We start from the raw sequence: 17,093 nt of genomic DNA on the forward strand, positions 1-17,093 counted from the left end.
AATTCGATCTCCTCCCTGCCTCCCCCCACCATGCCACCCCAAAACAAACCTACAGCGTGGCAATGTGCCTCGCGGATTAGCGAGGGGAGACTGTGGGAGAGTCTCGCTTCTGGGAAATGACACCGGCTAATAGCACGGCACAGGGCGTTTGCAGCCTTGGAGCCGACCCTTTGGCAGGAGTCTGTAGGTCTGAAATCAATACCCCCCTCTGCTTCCCGTGCCCCCCTGCTCCTGCTCCTTCCCTCCAGGGATGAGCTTTCCCAGGGTCACAGCCCAGCTCGGAAAAGATCTGCCTCATCCAGACTCCCCCCCGCAATGGCAAAACGGTCTCTAAAGGTAAACATGTGGAAAAATGGAATGAAAACTTTTTTCCAAGCTAAACTCGGTTTGCATTTACAAACAGGGCTGCTTTGGAAAATTAATAAATTTCACACCTCTGTGCTGGTACCCTCATGGGAAAAATACTGCAGCTCTGAAGCCCTGTTCCTACAGAAACAGTTGGCGCGTGCCTATAGAGACCATCATAGTTTGTATTCATTTGAACAGGGAGTACATAAAATTTTCCTTAGCATCTCTTTGATGTCACCTGCAACCTCCGTTGCAAGAGGCAGCTTCCCCTCTCCAGCAGCGGCTGCATCTCACATCACGGTAAAGATGGCAAAGGGAGATTCTTCTGCCACTCGATACTAACCTCCTGTGATTAAATTCATCCTTACTTTAGCTTCATTGTGCCAATGGAGCTGAGTCAAGGATTAATTTATCCCACATAATTTACGAGGTCCTCATGAGTTTATGGCAGAAGAGAAATATACTACATGCCAGCAGTACACCCAAACAGCTATTCGAAAGTCCCGGCTCTGAGCTGAGCGGGCTCTAGGAGACCGCTGCAGCAGGTGGTACTTAAAGAGATGTAAAACACAGCCATGTCTAACTAGTTGTTAAACCGTATGCCTGAGAAATGCAAAGTTAGCTCTAAGATAACATTTCATAGCCATCAGAGACATGGCACTGCTCTCACTGAAGTGTGGGAATTCCTGTTCCCCACTTTGAGCCAGGCAGCTATTGAATGCTGAGGGATCCCCAGGCTGTTTCCAGCAGGGATGGGAACTGGCTATAATAAGATATTTCTTTGATGCGGTCTCTGATGCACATGTTTGGTCCCTCACTGCTTTAGGAACCAAACAAGAGCACATCTCCTCTTCCAGGCTCTGTCCTCCTGTCAGCACCTCAACCTTTCTTTATCATTTTTTCTAATGGCCATCCTATAAATGCCTTCTCTCTCTGCTTAGCAACCTGTTTGCTCCTTTTGTGCCAGCCACATCTAGCCAAACACACACAGAGAGCACTCTGCCAGCACCAGTGCACAGGTTTCTACTCTGGCATCCAGTCCCAAGGCCAGGCCTTTCTTACACAGTTTAATTCTGATCAGCCTCACATGTTCTTCTGGTCAGTCTTGCAACTTCAACTATGTGCATTGCAAAAAGCTTATTTACTACATCCATCTATCCTGAATAAAGAATGACATTCCCACCTACATGGCACACAGCTGAGACCAGGTCCCAAACCTATTAAACCCCCAGGGGTCTCCCCGACGGGATGGCGATGCGCTCTTAGGTTCACTCCAAATGAGATTTGTTTTGTTAAAGATTTAAAAAACTATAGAAAAGCAATTATTTTTATAGTGTGTTTCTGTTGGGACATTTTGACAATGCAGGCTGATTTTAAGTCCTGTCCAAAGCTCCTCGGAGCTTTTGTGCCACTCCATGTCCATCCCAGCTGGCCAGGACACCTCTCTGCACAAGCCCCCTGCTGCCCTTCTGCAGGGTGACGCCTGCCCAGAGCTCCAGCCTTTTTGTTCGAGAGGAACCTCATTGCCCTCACACCTGCCCCAGGCTTTGCTACCCTAATTGTATTCTCAGTTTTGGAGGTTTCCACTGTGAAATCCTGTCCAAAACCCTGTCCCCTTCACACCTCTTTGGGTGATACATAGGGATAACTTGGAAGGCAGACCTGAGCCCGGCAACCTCCTGTACAGAAATTCACTTTTTCAGGCAGCACTGGACAGTGTCTCCACCACAGTTTCTCTATTTTAGGATTTCTAGTTTCCCTTCTTCCAGAGTTGTGGAAGCAAAAGCAATCTTGGATTTTAAACGTTTCACAATTTAAACAGCTCCCTTTAGAAAATGAACTAAAATCTACCTATAGAATTATTTTAACAAAACTTCTAGCTTTTAAAAACCCTGGAGACCTTAGTGGGAATTCAGAAAGCGGTGATGGCTGGGAGAGCCTTGGGGGGCTTTGCTGCAGGGTGGTGAAGGGATCAGTGGTACTTTCATGGATCAAAAGCAGAATTTGGGAAAGCACCACACCAGTGGGAGGCTTGAGATTGGCATTGGAAGAAGGGAGGTGGGAATGGAGATTAGAGATTTTGGAGGCTTTGGGGGACTTGAGAGCAGACAAGGGACTGATTGGTCTCTCTCCACTGGTACTATAGGTCCCCCCTGAAGAGAAACAGGAGAGAAAAGGACAGAAGCTGATGGTGGTGAACAGGGCTGCCCATACTGCCTTACACCCCTTTCCTTTCCCTTGATGCCGGTAGAGGACTGTCCGGGCAGGAGGCAAGCAAAGAGCAAGACCACTTATCCCAGACTCCTCTGACATGCCCAAAACAAGCAATTTGCCTTCCTAGGGAAATGCTTACTTAAAGTAGGTCAACATTTGTGGTCAGTCATGCTTTCCATTTTAGGTGTTCTTCAAAACTTCAGCAAAGCTTCAGACAGGGTAATTCCAGGTGACTAAAGCCCTAAGATTCGTACCACAACATCCTTGCGTAGTGTTGGTGGTGCTGGGACAGCCATGGTTGCTTACAGCAGCTCATCATGTTTGCAACAACTGGATATACCTGTTGGGAGAGCGCCATGAATGCTCAAATCATCTAAGGGAAGTACTTTGTGAAACACATCATTTTAGGGGGTAAGATGTTTCTTGCTACTATGTGTTGGTGCAAAAAAATAAGGGAAAAGTTCTTCACTAGAATGACTTCACCCTATCTGATATTCAGAGCTGGAGAGAAGCCCAAGGGAGTAATGGGCCCCTTTGCTGCTGAGTGCATGGGAGCTTGCAAGAGCTGCCTGCCCAGCAATGCCTCAGCAACACTTTGGGCATCAGCCTGGCAAGAGAGATGGTTAGCCAATGTGTGGGTTGCAGAAAAGAGCTGGTTCCCATTTGGTTCAAGCAGAATAATGTCCTCAAAGCTCCAAAATCTACTTTTTTAATTTTTTTTTTTTTTTTTTTTTTTTTTTGCCCCAAGAGAGACTTCTGCTCCACTGTCAGGGCTCTGATGTAAGCTCCGCACAGCTCTCCTTCATGGGACACTGGACAGAGAGAGGTCTTTGCAGCACTGCAAAGCAGCACGCAGCCCCCGGTGACCACTGCCGATGTGACAGCTGGTTTTGGAGCTGCAGTTGCCTGGTGGCAGCGCCTCAGGGTTCGACCAGACTAAACTTCCAATGTGGCAGGAGACACCTCTGCCTACGTGCTCCAGGACTCGGGCAACGTGCTGCCCTCAGGCGCTGAACAGCAAATGCAGCAAGTGGGGTTATGGCATGTTAGTGCTGTAGGGGTTCACGTTTACACTGCATTTCTTTTCTTACATCAGAATTCTCTTTAATACACATTCAGAGTTTGCATACAAAGAAGATTTGCTTCTTAGGAAAAAACTCCTAGTAGGAATCCACTTGTTCCCCAAAATCATGATGGGGGACTGTTCTTTGTTTAGGAGGTGTCCCGCTCTCCCCTGAGCACTCTTCACCTAGCAGAAGTGCTGCATAAGTTATCACAAAAAAGCCTACCTTGTCTAGCTTCGTGGGAAGTCAGATCTGGGAAGAATATCCTTCCCTACTTATTTCTGCACAAGTTTTTAACATCTGGCTTGGTGCTCAAACCAGGACACATCCACTTTGAACTATTTTGTCTCCATAGATGGTGTTGGTGTGCCCTGGTGTGTCTGACCTCTGTGCCTCCAGGGATGCTCTATGCCAACATGTGCATTGTATATGTTGGGATATGCTCAGTAAAGACAATAGATTTAATCCTTGGTGACACTGTGTAAATAAAACAGATTTTAACATCTGGTCTTCTGTCTTTAAAACACAATGGCACTTCATAAATAATATAGCATTATAGCTCCCAGAAGGCATATACAAGTACTTTATTAGGTGTCATGTCAGTGCTCCATTTTGCAGTAACTGCCCAGAACTAGACGTCCTATAATTCAGTTACACTGTAAGTAGCTACTAATGAGGCATATTATTATAAAGAACCAGTGCTGTACAGCTACACTGCAGTAAATCTGGAGTAATTCCAGTGAAATCAGTGCTGAAGAATGGATTTGCCCCTATGAAATGAACAGCAAAGTCTCACTCAAAAAAAAAAAAATTGAAGAATGATTGTAAGACTTGGAGGAGAGGTTTGTGGAAACCTCCTAATTCTTATTTTCTGCCCTTCCCTATTCTCTTTTCCACTCTGTTCTCATCTGTCACTCATGTATTGAGTATCCTGACAAGTCTGCCTGATGATTAATGCTCCTATTTTGTGGGTTTGCATAGTACCTCCTGAGTACTTAACAGGTCTTAGAGAGTTCAGTTCACTAAGCTCTCAGATTGTCTGGCAGTCCCCAATGGCTTAATAATGTAAAATCATAAAGCGGACTGCAACGGATTCCTCTTTCCTGTCTATTTTTTTTATCAGGGACTGCTATGTGGGATCTGGAAGATAGAAACATAATTAGATGTGTGCTGAGTGGGATTTCCCTTTAGCAAGCACAGTTCTGACCTCCAGCTCTAGATATAACCAGGGGTTTGGAGGAGATGGATTTTCTGGAGATAATAATGCTTCCTTTGCTATAGGATGGAGAAGTTCATAAAGGAGCTTTCTGTGCATAGAAAGATTTCTAGCCTCTTTCCTGAGACTGCTTACTCAAATACGCTCCTGTAGCAAAGCTGAAATTGTTACATGCTCTCATAGTATATAAATTGGGATGCAACATGGCTGTATGACGTAATCTAAAGATGACCTCATCCTCCTTAAAATCAGTCTCATTCACCCAGTTTCCAGCTGATTGATAGATTTATTCTTATCCCAGAATGACATTATCTCCCATAGTAGACTAAGAGGCTTGTTTCTGATCTCTGCTAATTAATTGAAAGTGTGTTTCCAGAGACAAACCCTGGTGTGTATGTAAGGATAGGTCACTCTGTGGGCATGTGCATGTATACGTGTGCGTGTGCTTGCTGACAGCACACCAATCCTGCTAGTAAGTCACAATTGAATTTACTGTTTCTTTTTGATCTGAACAACATCATTACCTCCCACTAATGTGGTTAGGAGGGAGAAGGAGATGCTCTGGGATGTTGGTTGTTAGTAGTGAAGCCAGCACCAGAGCACGTGCGCGAACCATGGGCTTTGGGGGCAATTGCTACTTGCACATGAGAGGGATGCTATACCCTGATCATAAAATTGGAACGATGTTTGCATTGGATGACAGAAGCATAAAATGTCCCAAGTTGAGACTGCTTTGAGCAGCAGTAGTTAGCAGCAGAACACCCATCTAAACTTACCTTTGTGTTGCAGTTTCTGCAGTTTAAGAAAGACGAGTCAACCCTGATTCAGAAAAATACATGCGAAGCTTGAACTGGGCTTCCCTGGGGCTGCCCATGGGCTCGCGATGGGCAGATGCTTCCAGGCACCCCTCAGAGACAGGAGTGGTTGGCACTGTGCAAGTCAGCACCCAGCTGGGCTTGCAATGCTTCTGCTCTTCACTGGACAAAAGGGTTGAGGTGGAAGATCTATGTATCTCTGGAGGCACTCAGGGAATAGCACAGAGCAAAACCTTTTCTTTAATATTGAGCAGTAAAATATTAAGTGGACTGGAAGCCAGCTAACCCCTCCTAGGGGAGCACCCAACTCATGAAAATCAGTCACTTCTCCCTTCTTTCCAGCCCAGCCCAATTGCCATTTAGTTCTTTCAAGAGACCAAAATAACATCTATATCAGGGAATGAAACACACATCGCTGCTCCAGCATGCCCTATGCTTTTGTGGCCACAGTGCCCAGAAAATGGGTTCAGCTCCCCATGAGTGGAGACAGAACCATATTTTGGTCTTCCACAAATGAACCAGCTTCCTCAGTGGTGGATCTACAGGAGAAGAGCAGGGAACCATTTAGTTTTGGAGGGGGCAAAGCCTGGTCTTGCAAGCGTGCTCAGAGCATGTCTGCAGCCCAAACTCCACCAGGTAGCTTCTAATTGTGCAGTATGATAAGCCTGAGGAATGAGGTAGGTGCTGGGATACTTGGTCTTCCGAAGACTGGGACATGTTGGGGAGTGCTATCGGCAGACCTTTAACTACCTGGAAACGTTGATGTAAAAAGACATTAGCAGCTCTGAACTTCGAGGGCCTCCTGAGCCCTGCCTCTGCAGAACAAGAGTTTTTCACGGCGGAGCCCCAAGCAGTGTTTAGGCAATCGCGACCCCTGCGTGGAGGTAGGGCTGTGTACTTCCATCTGCAAAATAGGTGCGATGAGGTGAAAAATGCTACGAGCACAAAGCACTTGGCCGTTGTGCCAGTAGGAGCAATGAAATAATGTAGACAAACAGAAATAGAAAAGTGTTTGCACTGTGTTCCAGGGACAGAGAAAGAATAAGAAACCAGGTATTTGGTCTCCCAAATCCCTACTCTGGATATAAAATCAGACAACTTTCCTTTTGGTGCAAAGATGTACTCAATTTCCACTTATTCTACAGAAGAGTTTGCTACACTTGTGTTTTAAAAGCACCACCGTGTTTTCTCACAGGTCTTTGTTATGCAGCTGATCTTTACTCTTTGCATAAAATATCTTTTTTTTTCTCACATACCTTGGGCAAGGTCTATTTGCTACCCATCTCCTCTTGCCTGGCATAGTGAATCACTGTTCACACAATGCTGAACGAAGCCACTAATTAAATATGTGATTTTTATTAGGCTCTAGACAGGCTATACTTACAAGACTGTGCAGTAAATGACTTGTTTGTACTATTCTTTAACTTATCTCCTGCCCCTATCCAACTGCTTTGAGTGCAAACAACTGTGCTCGCAAGGTATGACGGCCAATTCTCTCAGGATTCATGCTTTTGTACACAGATCCAAATTCATAAGTAAGGAAGCCTGGAAAAGTAATTACTTGGCCGCTTGTGACTCATTTGGTTACCCTGAAGTAGCTCCGAGGCTTGAAAGGGCTCTCTGTGCTCACGCTGAGCTGTTTGCTGACTTTGCAAGGAGTTCATTGAAGTGAATGGTGCATACCCACTCCCGTACTCACACATGTCGGACAGAAAAAAATTGGGGTGAAAACATACCCAAAGAGCGCAGTCTTATGCAGATCTCCATCATACAGATCTCCATCCCTTCATTCCCTTAGGCAGGAGCAAGTTGCCAGTTTTGTCGCAAAACTCTAGTTAATAATAAATCATATTGCTCTGCTGGCCCTACTCATGTGTGTGAAACAGCCCGGCTGGATTCAGCCAGCTCTCCCAAATGTTCTGCGCTGCCGGTGTGCCATGTCGCTGAGCAGTAGCTGGGGGCACCCAAAGTTTTATCTCCTTCTAAAACAAATTGGTTATTGTGATACCTCAAGGGGGTGTGTGCAGCAGGCGAAAAATGGGTGGAAGTAGGCAAAGAAAAACATCACTTTGCAGTCACTCTTTCTATGACTGAACGGATTAAAAGCAGATGTGCAAGAAGACACAGCTTCCCAAATCCCAGCATAAGATTTTTTTTGTTTTTTTTACAAAACACCATCCAGCTTTACAAAGATAAGAAAGATGTTTGTGGGAAAAAAAGCAGCTCACCTTCTGTTTCTCAGACAAATGCTCTTTTATAGTGTGGATGTGTGCTATTTTCTTATGGCTTTCAAATTGGTTCCTTGATTTGTTTCTTTATCTGCTCCCTGAGACTTTCCTGATTAGTTGAGATTTTTGCACTCACTAGTTGATTAAATAATGAATACATTTGTTTGATTTGCAGTTGCTTACTTAATTAAAATTTCTTTTCAGTGCCCCAATTTTCATTATGATTTCAATTTTGCATTTAATCACTGTGTTGTTCTTTGCTGCCACCTCTCTTAATAGAGGTCTACTCTCCTGTCAGCCTTATTGCAAAGCTTGGCTCCAAGCTGCACATGGGCACACACTAGAGAGAACCCTCCATTTGTGCAGTTGATTTAGACAGGAATTAGAACCTTGGGGGGAAGGATGGGAGGAGGTTGAGTTTGCAGGAATATCCAAAGAGTATAGATGCATTTTAGGATAGAAAATTAAGGTAAACTATTTCTAACATTTTCTGGTCAAGGAGCATCACATTTGCCTGTGGAGGAAGATCAGATTTTATATTTAATGGTCTCTAGGCCAAGTACAAAGGCAAGTCTCTTCACCCCACAGTGCAGAGAGAACAATCACCAGTACCAGTAGCTCATTCATAGCAGTGGGACAATATTTCCTTCAGCAGAATTTGTGTGATGAGATATGTGTTCAATGCTTTAATGCTGCTTCCTTTTAGAATACTGCAATTTCTTCACTTTTTTATTCTCCCTTCTCTCTCTTCTCACTTTTTTCCCACATCTGATCCCACTCTTTTGTCTATATTTGCTTTCCTGCAGTGGACCTCAAATTTCTATGTCCTGGACTTCTTTCTCAGTCTGAAACTTTTTCTATTCACTGGTAGGATCACGCATGAAATGCTTAATGTTGTCCCATTACCAGATTTTAATGCCTGTATCCCAGTCTAATTAATAAGAGTGAGGGAAATCCCACATTTGATGCTGGTGCAGGCTGCAGATGTGGGCACATGCCCCTGCCTTGGTTCACAGTTGAAGGGGACTGTGAGTCAGAAGTGTAGTATTGGTGTTTCAAAAGAAAAAGGCATCTGTCATCCCATGTGCAGCAAGCTCAGCAGTTTTTTTTTTATTGCCAGGCAATGCAGAAACATTGCATGGCAAACCCCTCCCCAGGCACACAATAATACTCCTATGATGGGGTTCTTGGAGAAGAAATTATTTATGATATATTTGGTTGTCTGCACAAGTATTACAGTAAGAGTCATCAAAATATCTAGCTGGAAAAGCTGATCACCACATCAGAGGTGAAGAGGGCGCAACACAGAGGGGTTCGAGGGGACAGGCACTGAGGACAACTGATATCTTGGGAAGCCGAGAGGAGGGAATGACCAGGGTTAATGGCTTAAATCCTTATCCATCCAGGAAATCCCTTTAACTCCGCTGAAGTGAATATATGTCAGCTTAGAAATCACAAGAACATCTGGTTTATGTATTTGCAGAAGCAAGTCTTTTCAAGGACTCAAATTTTGCTGTGCTTCCATGTCTGCAGCTTTTAATTCAGGATGAAATACAAAAGCATCCTTTAAAGCTGTCCACAAATAACAATGAGTCTTCTGGAGTTACGAATTATTTTTGCTAACACCAAAAGCAGTAGGAACAGATCTTGTAATCTTGACAACTGTGCGTGATAAGTCTATGACAAATGTGCCTTTTCATAGAAATTAGAAATCAGCTATTCATAAAAAAATGGAGTTGAAAGAAACCTTGAAAATTCATCTTTCCCAAGCGTAGGAGAATCAGAGAAAAAGCCTTCCTTCCCCTAAAAGCTGTTTTGTTTTTAGAGTAAGAGACACATAATAAATGAGTGAAAGAAAGTACCTCATCCATCACCTGTTCGAGAAGGGACTGAAGTGTACTGACTCTGAAGCAACCTCATGAGGAAGTTTTCAGAAGGTATGTACTGTAATATGGACCTTTAAAATAAATATGTGACATCAAGTGCATTAATCTAATGTAAACAGTTATGCTTCCTCATTCTGGATATTTCAATAGCTCTCTTGCTTAAGGAACAGCAGCCCAAAGCTTTCCTGCTCTGGTCTGTGATTTGGATCTACCCTAGTCACCAGCTGCAATGACTATAAATGTGGGTTGCACCTGATTAAACATCTTACACCACTGAAAACATTAATTTCTGAACTATTCACCTGCTTTTTTAATAGACTGTGGTGTTTGGGAGTTGGAAGAATCCATGGTATTGGTGGCACGATTCACCTTGTCCTCTAAAGCAGGTCAGATGAATCACACCCTGCAAGTGGCTATTTCTCTGCACGGACTATAATGAGAGCTACACCAGCTGAGGTGCAGGAACCTGCATGGCAGATGTCTGAAGTTGGAAGGATATTAATCTTGCACATCGTGTGCCTCTATTTTTCCTACTATCTGTATTGACAGACCGGGCAATATACATCCCGGTCTTATCACTGGCAGAAAGATCTATGTGTGCAGCATGGAAGGTAGGAGCAATGACCAGTCACACAAACTGAACAAGAAGTTGTCTTTTGTCTCGGTCTTTCCAGGTGGGATTTCCTTTAATATTATTTCTCGTGAAGTTAGGTGCTAAAAGGTCCATGTGCGGTCTGTGGTGAGAGACAGGTGGCTCACAAAGGGTAATTCGTCCCCTCTTAAATTAGGTATCTCAGATAAGTGGGGTGAATCAGACTCTAGAGGAATTTATCCCTTTCCACCGACTATTTATTAGGTTCAATTAATAATGTAGTTTGAAAATTTAGCTTTTGCTGAGCAGTAACAATGGCAGCAAACTTGCTGTGAAAGAGCACTTGGCATCTAAAGCTTCGAGTTAAGTTGCTTGTAGGCACTTTGTTAAAACTGCCTCCATAGATCTAAGAGCTAAAATGTAAGGAAAGAAAATCAATCTGATGCAAGATTTGATTGGTTTTTTTAATTCTCTCCCCATTTAGCAACCTTCCCATTGTAACATCTAGCAGCTCATACTGGTTTAACTTGTGGAATAACCATCCCTAAAAAGATAAATCCCATTTTGCCAATAAAAGACTTGTCCCACTATAAAGCATATGCCTATGGAGCAGTCGATCATCTCTTGATGCCAGTGTCCCTGGGGAAGACTTTTTTGACTTTGTATTTATCACAATCTGAAGCACCGTCAGCCTTAACATCTCAAATTTAATTACCTCTTCTTCACGCAGTTCATAATTCAGATGGTTTTGTTGTAAATCAACCACAACATAATAACCTAAGTCACTTTTAAGCACTCACTGGACAAGTGTATGTTCTGTGCTTCAATAAGTATTGATAGCAGTTTCAAGTTATAGAGCAAAGATTCAATTATATCTGGGACTAGCAGCGTCTCAAGTATTTCTGATCAGTGCATTCATTATGGAGTGAGTGCTGGAGAAATTTGTAAATAAATCATTCAAATGAAAAGAGGATGCTGTCATCCTCTAGTCTGATGAGTGAAAACAAGATGCAAAACACATAATCCCTGTTGGAGAAGTCTCATTTGGAAGGTAGCTGGAGATTTTGGTACGGCAGCACCCATCTCCTGTATGGAAGGAGCGTAGTCCAAACCTCACTGAATATCTGGATGCACAACCCACCACACAACTGAGTCAACCCGAAATTAGTGGAAATATTGTGGAATATGATGACGTCTAGCAAATGCACGACTGACATAATTTGGACCTTCAGTAATATCGACTGCCCCAAAACCTGCTCGGTAAAGCCTGGTCTGTTCCTTGCACCCCATCGGCAGGACAGGCTCCGGCTGCACCACAGTGAAGAGCGGCTCTGGGAGGAAGCTGATGGCTTCTGGTGATGGTTTCTGAAGAGGCGGACTAAAAAACTGAAGTTTGAAAGATAAAGGCGTTGTTACAGAGTTCCACAGGCTGAGACATGGAGAAATATGGAGGGAAAGCCCAAATGCTGTGAAGGAAAGAAAGAACAGCTCTTGGCAAGAACAGACATCTAGAAAGTGCTTGAAAATTATGTGTGACTGAGCATCGCAATCCTTTAGACATTTTGGCTTATGTTTACCCACGATGGTTAACAATAAAGGAAACAGAGACTAGCACGCTAATGAGCTTTCGTTCCCTGAGGCACATGTTGCCTTTTTTCAGGTAACGGCACCCTTTCCCGTGCTAATGATTTTCTTCTGTCTACCAAGGCAGATTTTTTTTACCGTTTACCCTCTACCTATGCACGACAGATGGTACGACGTGCAGTTTTGGGAGCTAGTCTAGGGTGCATGAACTGATATGCATTAGGCTCACAAATTCAATTGTGTCTTACCTGTCTGCCTGAGGAAACCATCTACTAGAAGAAGTGAAGAGCCAGAGAAAGGCAGCAGCTTATGCTTGTTTATTGTGTATTTCTTTGCAAAAAAAAAAAAAAATAGTTTTGCCTTTCTGCCAGAACTTTAAATCACATTTCAACAGAATATGTCGAGGGCTTAAGGTCATCCTCTTATGAAAGCACAGGCAGAGGGTCTGGGAAACTTCAAGCTGAAATAACGGTTTCTGGCCTAGATAAATTCAGGGCATGCGGCAAGATGCTTTGCTGTTATGAGTTTAGGCCCAAAGCCTGCAAACTCTGAAGTACTTAACTTTACTCACATGAGTAGATCAGCTGAAGCCTGTGCATCCATTTCCGGGAGACAGGCTAAGCATGGGCATAAATAGCAATAAATCAGGTAAAAATCAATGCTTTCCAAGCTCCACAGAGGGCTGTGCCTGCTCATTCAGTTACAATAATGACAATTCTAGTTGGTCCCCATCTCCCCCCCCCCTATTTTACCTCTGATGGAGGATGCATGGCTGAGGCTCGAGGCAATCTCTGTTGACCCACACATGACCCACAAGTGAACTAGAGACTGATGAAAGCAGCATTGTGGGGCTCAGCATAACGTAATCATTGAAAAGGGCAAATACGGTAAAATAAAAGTACTAATCGCAGGAACAGGGCTAGTGCACATCCCTTGGCTTGCCAGGTGCAATAATTTTTTTTGCCCAGATTATACAGGGCTGTATTGACAAGATCACACTGTTTGTGCCCTAGACAAACCTTTGCTCCTGGGGATTATTTCTTTCCTTTTGCTGAATTAGAAGAGTGGGGAGAGAGAGTGTCAAGATGTGTCTCGTCCCTAAAGAACAGACTGGAATAACTTGAGCCATCACCCATGCTTGGTACAGGGCTGAGCCAGACTTTTTTGCCAAAGCAAGGCCAGACAAGGACAGACTGACCTCCTCTTGTGCCAGCACAATATTGCATTATTTTTTTGCACTGGGAGAAGAGGAGTTGCATTATTGCAGTATAGCCCTGCAATAATACTGCAACCAAGTTATGGGAGGTCAGACCTAGAGCATCTATTGACCAGCTCACAAATTACCTTGCAGGACAAATTTCCCCTGTAAGCAAAAGTTTTTAAAAACATCTCTGGCGCAGCGGCCTGGGTGGATGTAGGCTCATAAATTGACGTACATGTAGTAAGCACTTAACATTACTGACTCTTTTCAATGAGCAATGAGATCTGGCAAGGGAAAACAGGTCAGCAATGTTGTTTTATTTATTTGTCTATTTAAGCTATAACTCTCACTGTTTTTTTGGCCCCACTCACCCCTTCCCAGCTGTCCGAACTTATGGCCTATGGTGAGACATGAGACAGCTCTAACTCAGATATTCATATGCTCACTCCTTCCTTCTCCTGGATCCTTGCAATGTGTCATGAAGACCAGCATGGGCAGTTCTTTCTTTGTAAGTATTTCACACCAGGAAATACTGGTTTGAAAACATGCATGAAGAGTTCACCTGCAGAAGGAAGAGTGTTAAATGGGAGTGCAAGGGAAACATAAGAGGTAAAAATGAACCAAAGCTTTGCAACCTCAAGTCGCACTATTTCGAAGGTCACTTTTTTACTTTGACCCAATGTGGAGGTAGTGATCAAAGTCTGTGATGTTCTTTGCTGCAGTGTAAAATATAGAGCAAAAAAAGAAAGCTTGTTCCTCCTGCTGCCTCTCCCTTCCACTTGCAACAGGTTTCTCATCATGTCCTGCCCAGAGACTTATGCCTCTATGGAGTGCAGGGCTGTAAACAAGAGGACAGAGAAGGAAAAATTCTGGTAAGCATTTTTTAAGGAAAAAATGACAAAAGACATTAAAATATCATTGCTTTAGATGGAATTTGCAAATTAAACTGCCTGGTTAACTTTCATTGGCAGCTGAACTAAAAAGTAAGTTTCTCCTTCTCCCCATCTCCCACAGCCCAGGGAAGCACAGACACTATTCCAAAGGCACCATTTTTTCCTGTTTTCAAAACCCGTGTTTCCAGCATTTTGTAAAAAAATAAATGTCAGCTAAATGAAAATTTCCTATGGAGAGTTTTGCCCAAAAGCCAGAGGGGAATTACCAGTTCGTCCATTCAAATGGTTGTATGCCAGAGGAACCAGCATAGGGGATGTGGACCAAGCCCTGGCTTTTGAGGACATTAAACAGCCCTGAAGATACAGACGTGTGACCTCATTTAAAGCAGGCTGCCGTGGCATCAGTTACACTGGTGATTAATGGGTTCCTGGTGACTCAGACCCATGGTGATGTCAAGCTCTGCTCATATGCAACCCGGTTATCAGAAATGTAATACAAGTGCAGAGTTTAGCCCAGGATTTCATGGAAAAGGGCTGAGTACAAAGTTTAATGTATTATACACTACGGTGTAAAGAACTGAGATTGTGTGGGACAGATATTTATCATAAGATAAAGAAGCACAACAGTGATGTCCAGATGATTGCTTTCTCATTGACCTTCTGAGGGAGCCTCATGCCCTACTGTAGAGACCAGACCGCATACGTTAATTCTTCTTTGATCAACACTTGTATTGGGGTCATTCTGCATACAGCATACCTTAAATTTCCTTCTCAATTCTGTGCCAAAGAATGGAAGGATTTGGTACATCCTGCAGCTTTGAACAGGAGTGAACTTGCTTTTGGACCATTCCTTTCTCAGTGCTAGTGTAGGACGCAGCATTTCCCCAAATCCTGATCTGTTTATCTAATCACAGTGAAGAAGGTGACACTACCGAAAGTTCACCAGAGGAAATGCACTATTGAAATAATAAATATGCTGACCTTTTCTGCCTTCCATGATCTGATGTGACAGCAGAGGTCTAAGATAGAAAACCTTTTTCATTTTCCCTCATCCTTTGCTATTTTGATGTTCTTACTCTCTTCTCTGCTTTGCAAGCACGAAGCTTTTTACTTGCTTTCTCCCACCAGCACCCGCAGAAAAAACCCACTTTGGAATTAGGTGCTGGAATTTGGGCTGGGGAGGTAAAACCTGGCCTTTGAGCAGACATGGCTCCACACTGCAGGGTGATGGGGACCAGGAGCTGAATGTAGGTGCAGTCCTTTGTACCCACTTTGCATGGAAGGGTGCAGAAAGGCTGGAAAGACCCTGGCTTACAGGGAAGGGGGTGAGCACAAGGAAGCCAGAAGCAATGCCAATTTTGAGAAGGTGGCCCCTCCACAGCATCTACTTTGTCTTATTTCACATCTTAACCCATTTCCTTATCGCATGGTCTTGTGGGAACAGGCCTGTAATTCAAGTCATATTTGTTTTAATTGCCACTGGCTTTCCTCGCCATTTGGCATATGTACAAAAGGAGGGTGGAAGAGCTTTTATGGGAGTAAAATTCTATGATGAATCACTTATATACAAAACAGACCACATACTAATGGGGAGGCTGGGAAAGTTGCTTTGACCATGCCATTAACTTATTATTATGCATCCCAGAAATGAATGGAAAAATCTTTTGCTTCACAAAGTCTCTCCTTTGCTGCGGTACAGCAACCTTTCCCATAGCTACTCAATTGTAGTGTGTATAAAGGAGATTAGACAGTGCATTTGCCATATGTAAAATTTAATTGTAGCATTTCCATGACAACAAAACTGACCATACTCTTTCCTGGATGCTGATATGAGGTTTGAGTGTTGGCTTCTCCCTGTTATTACATACTCCAGAGCTGATTTCATATCCTGCGTGCAGCCTTTTAGCATCACCTACCCGGCATTAAAGACCATTATCTGACCAACCTACCGATTTTCTGAAGAACTTCCATGGGGAAGGACTGGAGGATGGCAAGTCACAGAGACAATGAACTTCCATGCCAACTGCTCCAGCCACCTCAGCATGGGGATGTTTTGGGGCTGGAGCCAACTCCTCACAGGCATACGGTCCTTTCGCCACTCCAAGGCACGAGCAGATTGAGAAGCACAGACCTTTCCCAGCCCCTTATATGGAACAGATTTCAGTAAAGGAGATAATCCAGCCCGAAGGGGTTATACAGATAATACCCAACAGGCATGATGGAGGCATGCTCTGCTGAAATCCCCTTATATGGCATAGCTGAACAGACTCAGATCTCCCAAATATCTGATGCATAAAACAACTCTGCATGAGGTCATCACACAGCAGACAGAAAGCCACGGTGCAGTGACAGAGTGCATCTTCCCACCACTCTCTTTAAAGCTGGATACCAGAGCGGTGCAGAATCTCCGACCCATGCACCGAAGGTGGCTGCCCCTGCACCCCACACGGGTGGTTGGACAACCACTGCGGTGCTGCAGAGCGGTAAATGCGTCGCATACGTTTGCTACAGGTGTGATTTTGGAGAGGTTTCATCTCATTTCACTTCAGGTGTCTACCGTGAAGGCATCTGCAGAAGAGCTACTCACCCTAAACTCCTGTTGAAATCACTGGAGAGAGACAGGCAATTCTAGCACCATTTTTCTGCCCCAGTTTAGGCATTGGGATGGAGCCAGGCCATCGACATCGTAAAGTCCTTTGCTCCTTGCTGACTGTGCTGGTTGGTTCCCCAACGGGACACAGACATTTTCACTTAGTCAAACAACCCCATCGTTTGCATGTGAAACCTGGCTCATCTTTGGATACTTTTTTCTCACCCTCACTTCCAAAACAATTACTTAACTTTTTTTTTTTTAAAGTGTGTTCTTTCATCTTTAAATTGACAAAAAGCACTTAATGTAGGTACTACCAGAACAAAATGACATGTTGTTAAGGCATTTCCAGAATGTTGTTTATATCCACAAAACTGTTTCTTGAAAGACTTCTTTTAATTTTTTTTTTGGAATAAATACAAAGTATTCCTTCCAAGTCCAGAACTTGTAAATTTATGACAA

This window comes from Haliaeetus albicilla, chromosome 2 (assembly GCF_947461875.1).
Source record: "Haliaeetus albicilla chromosome 2, bHalAlb1.1, whole genome shotgun sequence".
Taxonomy (NCBI): domain Eukaryota; kingdom Metazoa; phylum Chordata; class Aves; order Accipitriformes; family Accipitridae; genus Haliaeetus; species Haliaeetus albicilla.